The sequence below is a fragment of the Hesperophylax consimilis genome, chromosome 13, assembly GCF_061612785.1.
Source record: "Hesperophylax consimilis isolate HC1 chromosome 13, BYU_Hcon_1.0, whole genome shotgun sequence".
NCBI lineage: Eukaryota > Metazoa > Arthropoda > Insecta > Trichoptera > Limnephilidae > Hesperophylax > Hesperophylax consimilis.
The window spans coordinates 25,672,687-25,686,174 of record NC_142848.1 but is presented as its reverse complement, the minus strand read 5'-3'; the positions used below and the strand labels follow the sequence as shown (position 1 = coordinate 25,686,174).

The 13,488-nt window shown below is 31.5% G+C and overlaps 1 protein-coding gene across 2 annotated transcripts in view; it reads right to left on the bottom strand.

The window, feature by feature from the left end:
• The window catches only part of Fs (Follistatin), a 234,595-nt gene that overhangs the window by 32,732 nt on the left and 188,375 nt on the right, over positions 1-13,488 (bottom strand). The window lies entirely within an intron of this gene.

Below are 13,488 nucleotides of genomic sequence, written 5' to 3'. Positions count from 1 at the left end.
AATTTATTTATTTATTGATTAACGCCCTTTTTCCGGGCTTTTACATAAGAATATTAAGAAACATACATTATTTAAATATACAGAAAATTTCCACATTGACAGCATTGCAAACCGTAGCGAACTTTACCTTTCTACGCAGTGTCTTCGGTTTATGTCGATTGCTTGCCGATACCGACTCATTAAGACGACCGCGATGGCTTAAAAGTAATTAGAGTAGAATATACTGATGGCGCGATTTTTTTTAAATGCTTGCTACCAAGAAAACGACGCTTTTGTACACGTTTATATTTTCAGTGGCACAAAACTAAACACTTCTTATCGGACATCTGCCGGCGGAGTTAAAAAGCTTAATTAAACCGCTGATTCATTAAAACTAAAGTGACTTTCAAACTAAAAACTTTCAGAACTAGCCCGGTGGTTGTTTCATAATGGATTATCTACGTTAATATTATGGCATAAAACAGGGCATTATTTACCCCACTCCGGCGCCATCTCCAGATTAATCTAGGAAACCAAGAATTTACGATTTAAATTTAATTAATAGTCCAAATCTGTGCTTTCATTAAATTTATCTCCCAATTTATTTTAACACAGATATCAACCATTGCCACAGGTGAATGTTATAACATATTTTACATCCTTAACATAAAACAACTTATAACGAGAGACCTGCAAATTCAGCGTTTTAGATAACGCGATTTTTTACTCAAATTCTTCAAGGTCTTTCCACCAGGCCAAGACTTATTTGTATCTACCACTCTGTTTTCTTCCAAAGAGAAATATGTATTCCAAGCTGTTTTCTTTTGTCTGTTGTTCTCTGTTCTGTGCTCTGCTCTGTTCTCTGTTTTGTCTCTTCTGTTTTCTGTTGTATATGATTTCAATCATAGATCCTAATTGGGGAGTGCTATAGTCTTACTGGCTCCAGAAGGGAGCAGTTAGAGTGCGGTATTATAATAAATAACCTGACGATATTTTAACTGCCCCTACTACCATCTTTATAAGAAAGTTGCTTGTGCAATGATCTAGCAAAGAGTTGCTCCCGCGACACTTGGGTGCAAACCCGATGCATTTCTTAACTCAGCTACTAACTATGAACCAAAATTTTTTGTAGGATACACCCTAATATTCTGGTGGCCAGATAGTTAACTGACTGAATGAGTATGCAGAGAAATGAGGTATTGTCTTGCTCACTCACTTTCTCGCTGTTAATCTGATTTCGTTCCATTCACGGCGTCCGTGGTCGAGGGGTAAGGCTCTCGACTAGCAAGCCCGAGGTCGCGGGTTCGAATCCCGGCGTGCGCAAGTAAATTTTATTTGATTAATTTTTTATTTCACAATTTCCTGATTAAAAATAATAAATAGTAGGTATATTTGCGGCACATTTCGGAGTGGAAGATACTCTCAATATCACCCTGTTGTAAGACCACCATTTAGAATTTTAACGTTGCTTGAAATGGCTTTGGCCGTATTTGGTGACCAGATTTTAATAGCCAGGTACTTCCCCACCTTCCTCTTTCCCATCTTATTCCCTTCTCCATTACCTTGAGCCTCACAAAATACCCCAATTGGGGATGCCATATTCTCACTGGCTCCAAACGGTTGGGAGCAGTTGGGACTCTTGTGCGGTTTCACATTAAAAAATACATTTCTGCACACTTTCCAAATACAATCACTTATCCTAGGGCTAAACTTAGAAGAAATATAGCAAATAAATCAACCGAATCTACAATGGAAATATGCATGTTAAGCATCATCTGAAGAGATCGAAGAAGAAAAAATATAATTAGAAAATAAACTAAAAAAATACCCAGTTGAACAAGACAAAATACAAAAGGAAATAAGCAGGACAGATCACTCTCCACTAAATACGAAGTTGAACAAACAAAACATAAAATAAAATGACCAGGACAGATAACTCTCCACTAAATATGTAGTTGAACAAGACAAAACATAAAAGAAAATGACCAGGACAGATAAAAATCTGGTACCAAACCGATGTAGGTGAGAAAGCCCAGATTTCTTACAACGTGCGTTTATATCTTTATGTAGCCTGACGAGTTTCAATTCACAAGTCCATATATATATAGATATTCACCCATCTCGTAGATTTTCTGTTTCCGCCCGGGAAGCAGCGGATTATGCTGCATTAAATAACATACTTTCATCTTCCTGCCAAAATATCGCTGAGCTTTACCTAAATACATTGGAGATGATGCCAACTTGTCTTTAAGTAGGCAATTAATAATTTCAATTGGACAGAATAACGATTAACGACTTCCGTAAAACTCTCCGTTATGATTTATTATTTTATTTTTACAATGCAATAGCTTTTGAATGTCCGGTGTTTATCCACATGGTAATTCGAAATTTACTTTTTAAGCGTATTGTTTTCCGTTTCTTGACTGCGATCAAAACCTCATTATTAGTCTCATTTTCCTCACTATCAGTTAGCATATAAAATATTTCCTTGATCAATTACTGTAGGTATATTTTAAATTATAAAATTTCAAAAATATCATCGGTTTACAACCCATGATCAGTGGTGTTCGCCTTCAGGAAAAGTCTGACGTTTTTCAGTTTGTTGTGTCCGAGGATATGGTGTTGGCCTAACACATAAACCACCCAAGAAGATACTTGCATCTTAGTTATCTCTTATTTTTCTACAGTTTTATAAAATATCTTGTTATTAAAAGCGGTTTAAAAAATGGACATAGCTCGTGGTTGTATATTGCCTACCAGACAAACAAATTGCCATTTAAAAAATGAGCCAACGAAAGATTAATTGCATTTTTATTTAATAATAACAATAACGTAAGGACGAACTGATATAGTTAAGAATTATTGTACGAGTATATCTGCTTGACTCTGCTTTTTAAAAGAAGCTTTGTTATTAAAAATGTCTACAAAGCAAGTTTCATTCCCATACCATGCAATCTCTGAGAACAAGAATTGTACGTACATAAAATTAGTGTGAGAAGCAACTACATTAAATAGAGTCTAGTGTTGTATTTATTGGGTACTAGATAATAAATCGTACTCGCCTGATCAGGACTGTCTAAATAATTATTGCGTTAATTCGCTATAATTAATATAATCTACTGGAATATATAATTAATAATAAGTACCTTTAAAATGTATAGTGTATTCTTTCTATTTTATGTGATGACCAGATAGAGGAATTATACGTATTCAAGAATGCTTCTGACTAACGTTATGTACAACGTTTTCAGTGTATTAAGTATAAGTGTTGCATTACATAAATACACAACATTTTTAATTGGCTCATAAACTTTAGTCTGTATTGCTGTAACTCTGCTAATAATGTGTTTTCATTACTAAATGGAGCTGCATTAAATTGTCTAACTAACCATGGAAACATCGGGAATACCTGTCGTCACTATTTTATGTTTCCATTCGTCGAAACGGCTTCCGAATCTCGAGCACGTAGGAAATGCAAGGTAGTTTTTAAGACAGTGCAGTATCTTAATTCTTAATGCCTTCCTTTCCTTAACGACGCGCGACGTTCTCGTGGTTGAAAGAGAATTACGGTCTGGACGCGATCATTGGAATAATATTACTAGGATATCCAGGAAATAGTCGATCACATGTAGGTGGACCGCTTCCTGTGCAGGACGTTTATACAGCAATACGCGTTTAATAATTCAACTGCATACCTAGTCTAACTACTGCACTTTACCATTCATAAAGTGAACATTTGAACATAGGTTTGGTAGTGAGTAGATACAAACTTACCACCGATTTACCGATAGAATAGGGTATTTGCAATGTTTTTTTTTTAAGTACGATAGTGAATGTATTTTTATTTTGTTTTTAAGTTGACGAATAAATTTTCTATGGCGGTTTAATGTGCCATTTCCGATTTGCCTCCAAAATGACATGTTCGTTGTAATTCGTGAATATGGCGGCGTTGACGTCACGCCGGGAAACGTCGGTGCTAGCAGTCTTATCAGCCACTGGCGTTTTCTACGTCATAATGACGTTGTAGCCAGCTGGAACCGTTTCGGAATGTGCGGTTTAAGGTCGTATTTAAAAACAATAATTAAGAACGAAAATATTAAAAATACACAAATTTAGTACAATGATCAGAATCAGTAAAATAAACTTTAAATACCCATTTTGTTGTAAACTTTGTGAATTTTTTTTTATCAAATCAATTAAATTTCAACCAAGCGGGAGGTCGCAGGTAAATTTTTGTTTGATGAATTTGTGTTATTTCACAATTTATACAATTAAATTCATATATAATACACTTGCGGCACGTTCCAGAGTGGAAAATACATTCAGTATGGCCCTGGTGTAAGACCACCATTCAAAAGTGAAACAATGCTTGAAATGGCTTTAGTCGTGTTTGGTGACTTTCTCTTCCCCATCCCATTCCTATCCCTATTACCTTCAGCTTCACAACATAACCCTATGGGGATGCCATAGTCTCACTGGCTCCAGACGGTTGGGAGCAGTTGGGACTGAGGTTTCACATAAAAAAAATCAAATTTTAAAATCAACTAAATTGGCTCGTTTGTCTTGGAGTCAAAATGTCTTATGTAAACTGTTGACATTTTTGTTTTCTTTCTAATCGGCATAGATCACACTTCTTGGAATGATCTGTTCTGTGCAACTTACCAACAGAGATGAAACATTCTAACCAGCTTTGTTTACTACATATTAACTCCATTAAATGTTGTGTATATACTTTACATAAAGATTGTGCCACTTTTCTGGAAGGTGCTCCCATTTACTAACGAATGGGAAGAAATATAAAAACTTACAAATAATTTCACGGTACAACTATTTTAAAGGCACAAAAAGGAATGATTATCGACATGATCTCATGCACTCACTATAATAAACTTGCTCTCCATGTTTGGGTATTGCTAGTAAAAAACCATTCACCTATGATAATTAATCACGATAAAATTATGACATTTTCAGAAGATAAGATAAGTTCGGCCACACAGCGCAAAGATGTCTCGCCAGGACGCAGCCCCCCATTTGCCCTCATTGCACAAAGGAGCACATTCTGTCTAAATGTGAAAATAAAGAACAACCTCCAACATGCAACAATTGCTGTGTTCAAAACAAAAGATTTAATATGAATTATTCTACAGAACACAGAGTTGATAGCATGAAATGTCTCTATCGGCAAAAAATGCTTCAACTAGCTAGAGAGCGCATCGACTATGAATAATACGGTAAATTTCATTTCTTTAAACTCTAATCTAAAACTTAAAAAATGAATTATTTTTTATGTAACGCATTAGATAAAAAAATGTATATTGAAGAAAATTTATGTCAATCTATGAAAGATTTTAACTTAATTTGCACTGAAAAAGGATTTACCCTATTTCATATAAATATTAGAAGATTAGAACGAAACATGGATGAATTAGTTATAACATTAAAAGAATTAAATTTTTTCCCGGGCCTGATTGTCTTAACAGAGACACACTCTGCAGGCGAAATCAATTACACTATTCCAGGCTACACATACCATGCGACAATAAACAAAAACTCAGGTATCGGATTATTTATTTCTAACCAGTATAGTGTTCTCAATATTAAAGAAATAATTAATGTTAGTAATGTTAACATATTAAATATAGAATTTAAAGACGTAAATAAATATTATAACATTATTGCTATTTATCGTACGCATACATCGATAGTACCTCAATTTATGGATGAATTAAAAAATATTTTGTTAAATTTTAGAAATAAAAATACTATTATTGTTGGAGATATGAATTTAAATATCGCAAACGACTATTCTAGTAAAGATAAAGACACATATCTAAATATGTTAGCAGAACTCAATTATTTATCGTGCATAAATTCTTATACTAGAAATGTTAAAGGTCAACGCCCCTCATGCTTAGATCAAATTTTTACAAATATTCCTGATATCCAAAATATAAAATCAGCTGTCATTCATACAACTATCACTGATCATTATTCATGTATTTTTAACTATAAATTAAGCAATCCAACTTTGCTATTATTTAAACAAAATAATTACTCAAAAAAGTACTTAATATGGATACATTAAAACACCAATTAGAATCAGAAAATTGGAATAAATTATTACAATGTAATGATGTCAATATATGTTGTAAAATGTTTGAAGAAAAAATATCTGAATGCATAAATGACTCGACAAATAATAATATAATAACCAAATCCAAAGTGTCGAACTTGAAACCTATAAAACCATGGATTACTCATGGTTTAGTAGTATCTGTACGACATAAGCAAGCTCTTTACAAATTAACTACTCAACAACCAAATAATACAAATTTACTAAATCATTTTAAAGCATATAAAAACAAACTTTCATATATTATAAAAAACACAAAACAAAAGTATTATAAACAAAAGTTGAATCAGGCTGAAAATGATAGTAAAAGAGTGTGGACAGTTATAAATGAAATAATTGACAAGAAAAAAAACAAGAATAACGACATCGCTACTATATTTCATGACAACATGAAAACATGTTGTAAAGAAAATCCCTCAAAAGCTGCAAACATATTTAACACCTTCTTTGCGAATGTAGGGGAAAATCTTGCCAATCTCATTCATACTGACCCAAATATAACATTTCCAGACTGTAGTATTGATACTGACAATAATATAGCAACATTCCAAGTCACCACAGAGAACGAAATAATATCAATTATAAACGGTATGCAAGGAGGTTCTACCCCGGGTTTTGATGGAATAACAGTTAATATTTTAAAAAATATTAAAAATCAAATTTCTAAACCATTAAAACACATAATAAATGTAAGTTTCCAAAGCGGAGTGTTTCCATCAATCTACAAACAAACTACCATTACTCCAATATTTAAATCTGGTAACCCAGAAGAAGTTAGCAATTACCGACCCATATCAGTAATCTCTAACATAGCAAAAATTTTGAAAAGATATTTAAAAAAAGGATAAACCAATTTGTAAAATGTAATAAATTAATTAATGAAAATCAGTTCGGTTTTATGGAAGGTAGAAGCACTCAGGATGCAATTGCAAAATTAACTAGTCTTGTTCATAATTCATTAGATAAATCATTAAAATGCATTGGAATTTTCATAGATCTTAAAAAAGCTTTTGATAGCATATCACACGACAAACTTATAAGTAAATTAAGAAACATTGGATTAAGTGGTGCAGCTATAGAATGGATAAAAAGCTACCTTTTCAAACGCCCTCAAGTCGTAAAAATCAACGATGTACTTAGTCGACAAAAAACAAGTCACTTCGGCATACCTCAAGGTACAGTCCTGGGACCGTTACTGTTTATCATTTATGTAAATGACATATTCAATCAAAGATTAAATGGAAAAATAATATCTTATGCTGATGACACTGTCATAATAATTGAAGGTACTGATTGGAATAATGTTAATAACTTAGCAAATATTGATATTAATATACTGAAAAATTGGTTCGATAAAAACCTCCTCTCATTAAATACTGAAAAAACAAAATGTATCCCATTCTCTATCAACAAATTTAAATCAATACCAGAATCAAAAATTATAATACATCAACTTAAATGTAACAGAACTATTTGCAATCAAGAATGTTCTATACTTAGTCTAACTTCTGAAATTAAATATCTTGGTATATTTAACACATTTTTAATTCCTGCCTTGAAAAAAACATTTTCCCAAATGCATTTAAACTCTCAATTATTGTACCCATACATAAATCTGGATCGATCTCTAAACTTGACAACTACAGACCAATATCGCTGATATCCCAACTTGCAAAGATATTAGAAAAAATCATAAAGATACAAGTACTAGAGTTTCTAGAATCTAATGCACTCTTGTCACCACACCAATATGGTTTCAGATCAGGTCTTAGTACTGATGATGCTTTATTTAATCTAACAAAAAAATTATACACCAATCTAGATTCGAATATGAAAAGTTTAACAATATTCTTAGACCTAAAAAAGGCTTTTGATACCGTCAATCATAATAAACTGCTTGGAAAACTTAATAATATGGGAATCAAAAACAATTGTCTGTCACTTTTAACAAATTATTTACTTGATCGCAGACAATCCACAAAAATTGGCGTAAATATTAGTAAACCAGCATCTATGAGACATGGGGTTCCACAAGGAACAGTTATAGGTCCGCTTTTGTTTCTAATTTATATTAATGACCTATGTAATATTAGTATTCCGGGAAAACTTTTCTCGTATGCTGATGATACTGCAATCACAGTTCATGGTAAATCCTGGGACGAGGTCTCTAAAAATGCAAATAAGTGCACAATTATTGTCAAAGAATGGCTCAATCAAAACCTTCTAACTCTGAACTGTGAAAAAACTATATATATTCCTTTTTATAATACCAAAAAAGCGGCACCCTTAACTCATCTAAGTATAAGGTTTCACAAAAATACTTGCAATCCTGTCTTATGCACTAACTGTACAGAAATGAAATCGGGGAATACAGTTAAATATTTAGGAATTATAATAGACAGCCAACTCAAATGGACAAATCATGTAGAAAAGCTTGTAAATAAACTTAGATATTTAACTTATATTTTTAAACGTTTAAATAACATAGTAGATATCAAAAGAATCAAATTGGTGTATCATGCATTGGTGCAATCATCAGTATCTTATGGAATAATTGCATGGGGGGGGGATTTATAACACCCATATTAAGCCACTAGAAATAACACAAAAACTAATACTAAAAATAATGTTGCATAAAGATATGACCTACCCCTCCTTGCAATTATTCGAAGAGGCTAAATTGTTAGAGATAAGAAAAATTTACTGTACACAATGTTTAAAATATATATTTGCTCGAAATTTTCTTTTTATAAAAAATGAAAATCGGTCTAGTAATAGGGTAAATAATGTATTTAAAGTTCCACTGTGCAAAACAAGGCTTGCGCAAAGACATGCTTATTTTATTACACCAAAAATTTATAATGCACTCTATACCAATACAGAAATCAAATGTGAAAATATATCATCCTACAGGAAACATAAAAATGTAATAAAGTCTTGGATAAATACCATAGATATTAATATTTACCTGCTGTAACATCTGATCTTAATCTCTATTAACTTTTAACAAATCCTTGTTAACTTTTATTTTTCATATTTAATCCCGTAAATACAGTAAATAATGATTTTACTATAAATATTTTCATTCTTTTCTTTTCAATTTTCTACAAAGATAAAATATGTATATTTAGAGTAATTTTAACTGAACTGCCTTAAAGAAACACAAGTATACCCACGAACTGGCGATGCCTATGTGGGATTTTTTTGCTATCATACATTTATGCATATTATTATTTTTATGTATATGCTGTTTATGAACTCGTGTGTGTGTACGTGTATTGTGTGTGTATGTTATGTATGGTGTGTAATACACTATATATGTATACATATGTGCATGTGTACATATACTTTTCTGTAATTCGCATTGTTTCTTTCTTTTTTTAATATGTATGTAAAAAACATAATTTGTATTTTAAAACCATGTATGTAACAAAAAAAAAAAATAAAAAAAATAAATAAATAAATAAAAAAAAACAAAAAAAAAATATATAGATCAACATTTTAAATGGAAAAAACAAATTTGTGAAATTGTCAAAAGAATTAGAAAATGTATTTATATATTTATAAGACTTAGAAATATTCTTAGACTAGAAAACCTAAAAAGAGTGTACTATGCAATTGTACAATCTATATTACAATATGGTATTATTGGCTGGGGAGGAACTTATAACAATATATTAAATCCACTTAAAATAGTTCAAAGATTGATAATTAAAGTAATATTGAAAAAACCATCCAAATTTTCTACTGAGATTCTCTTTTCAGTATTCAATGTACCCACAATAGACAATATATATAAAAAATATTCAATTCTACAAATTTATAAAGAAATACAGTTAAATAACTTACAATTCAATTCATCAGCAAGATATCAAAAAACTATCAAAATCCCAAAACTTAATACAAAGCACACACAAAATACCTATCTCTATCTAGGTATAACATATTTTAACATCCTTCCATTATATTATCTAAAAAATATTGAAGATATTCAGGAATTTAAAATAAAATTTAAAAAATTACCTAAAACTACTATAAAAGTCCATATCTTACTCTTATTATTATTTCCTTCAAATCTTGAAACTGTATTATTGATAAATCTTGCCTATTTCTTACTTATCCCTTTGGTTTTGCAAATATATTATTTACTTACTTACATGATTCCATATAATTGAGCTAGGATTCACTCACCAAACACAAGAGCCTCGTCTCTTTATGGTGAGGAAAAGCTATTATTATTTACCTTGATAACACTGTATAATATGTATAATTGTATATTTATTGTAAAAAACATACAAATATTATATTAAAAAAAAATATATAAAAATATAGATAAACAATAATTTCCTTAGTCCTCCTCACTGGGAGATCCTGTACTGAGGCGAATTAGGTTTTGGATGGAGGCTTTTCAGCGACTTCTATAGTTCAAATAGAAGGTTTGGTTAGGATATTTTCGGTAACTTCTATGACGATGTTTTTTTTAAAATTATTATTTTCATTTATTTTACTTATAGTACCTTCAACCAAGATTTGCTAGACTTAATAGTAGTAGGTAATTTGATTGATACAAAGTGGAAGTTTTTTGTATGTTTACGGCTAAAAATTCATAGCTTCTTTGTCCTAAGGTAGTTATTGCACTTAGGTATATTTAGCTTGTCTATTTGCTATGCTCTGGTTTAATGATTGTGTAATGTATTCGTTTTTTGTATTTTTTACACTTTATTTATATTGTTCATCTACGGTCTATAAATATAAACCTTGAAAAAATACCTCTTGGTACTTCTGTTGTAAGGAGAAACTAACAAATATTGTATTTTTTTCATTAAAATATTATATTGAAATTAACACGGGACGAGAAAAAACATAACGTAAAAGATTACGTTCAAGAAAAAAATCAAGCACATTGAAATTATTTACATACCTACCGGTCCATGCAACTTCGTGAAGATATTGCAGCAGAAATTACGCAATACGTAAATAACATTACTTATTTTAAAAAACTTTGCAAGCAATAAATATTTAAAATTAGCACTTAATGCTTTATTATACCCAGTGGCGTAGCTATAGCATTCACATTTATAGGTTCCACCCAGAAGCAAGAGAGAATGGGGGAAGGGGGTTGGAAAATTTATTATTTATTTTTAATTTTCAGAAAGTCTCTTGGGACTATTTACAATAATTTATTATTGACATCACATTAATAGAGATGGTAAAAAAAAACTTTTTTTTTGGAAAAATCATTGCTAATTCTTCAATAATGTAGGTAAGTCTTCTGATTATAGAAATATTAAATCCGTTCACTGCTTGAGAATGTAATCTTACTTGAATGTTCAGAGTAAAGTAATAATAGCAACGGTGTCCGGAAACTGGTTGCAGAAGTAGACAGTACGAGAATAGAGCGCTATTACGGATGTTATGAATTTGCAAAACACATTACTATGAATGTATGAATGCACGAAGTTAATGCAGAAACAAGTTTTAATCAGTGATGTTCCTAAATGGGTTTCCAAGGATTTTCGGAAATCTGTTTTTTAATGTCTTTTTGAATAAACTTTCAAATATTGTAAAAAAAAATATTTTTATTTTTTCTATCAAATTGTTTTGTTTTTTGTTGCATTAATTAACGTAGAAGTTTTTCTGTACACGTATGTTCATTAATTAGATTTATTTATATACAAAATATGTTAACACTTTAATTTATTTGTTAAAAATTAAAAATAATAAAAAATGTCAACAATGCGTAATAATATTCTTAGAAAATAATAATTTGTTCTTGAGAAAAGTAAAAAAGTAACATACAACTATTATTAATTTATTACCCCGGAGTTACTTTTGCTAAGACCATTGCTACTTATAATACCGCCCTAATAACCACCGAATAATTTAAAACAAACTGTACCCGATGATAAACGCATCGTGTTCGAAAACTGGTGTCCGTGGATATTTATTAATGAAGATATATAGGTAATAATAGCGTGCACTTGATGTAAAGATGGTTTACCGTCAAAGGAATATTGTGAAATTATCTCAAGAAGATTTTCTCGGTGGAAATCCGTTTTACGGATATCGTTTTTTTTATGGAAACCTGTTTTTGAATGACACTACTCTTTGTAAAATAATGTTTTGTCGGGGGCATAGAACATCATCTGATGGCTGGGCTGATATGCAGTGCGAGTGCGCTGTGAGAGTGCGCAGTGGACACTGAGCAGAGTGAGCAGTGAGCATTGCGCAGGCGGGTTCGTGGCACGTCCCTTCGGGGAATGGCCGTAATGGCGGTTAAATCGGCACACGGGCAGGAATGCCATTCTGGGACATGTTACGCGGTGACAAGACACTAATTTGAGCAAGTTTGTAACATGCATAACTAAAGATTGAACAGGAATCGAAACACCAATTCCCAATCGTTTCCGAATGATGACTTGTGAACATGTAAGCCATTTATCTCCACATAGGCCCTTAGGAAATTCTCATTATTACTGTCGTCATGTTGGTGAAAGAGGTATTTTTTATTCGATAGCCGATTCAAACTTTAAATAATATTTGTCTCAACTCTAACATTGACATTTTTTCGGATTCACTGCCCAAATTCAAATGTGGCATCATGTCAATAATTTAAACTATTCAATACGCATACATACAGACACACACATATACACACAAACAATCACACATACATTACACACGTCACACACACACACCTATAAACTACACACGTCACCTTGTAATTAAGGAATAAACATGCCACATGAAATATTGTTTCTTCTCTGTAATTCATGTATTGTTTATTTCTATAATTTAAAATAATAATAAAAAAACCAGGCAATAAAAGCAATCAATACTCTTTCAATCGATACAAAAAAGGAGGAACACAAAATTAAAAAAAAAAAATACAGTGTGTGGCAAGCCTACGCACGACGGAAGTGAAACTTTTAGTATTCTTCTCTCTCTCTTTTCATTTTATTCTCTCTTTTTTCTGTTTATTGACATATTTATAAGTAAAAAAACAAATCGTTGATAAAAAAAAATTAAAAGTTATAAAAATATGGGATTCGAACCCGGGTCCTGCATAACGAGTGTCGAACGCTCTGCCTCTAGACCGCGAGGAAAGATATTTTGCGCGACGCGGCGTTATCGGCCTTGATTAGTAATTTTAACGATTCAAAATAAAAATAATTAATCAAAATACCGAGCGACTCTACCGGCACGATTTGTAAGCTATATTTCGACCAAAATATCATATAGGTACCGTAAAGTAAATTAAATTTAAATTAACAAATTTATCTAATTTTTTACTACATTATTACAAATCGTTGAAAAAAAAAATTAAAAGTTATAAAAATATGGGATTCGAACCCGGGTCCTGCATAACGAGTGTA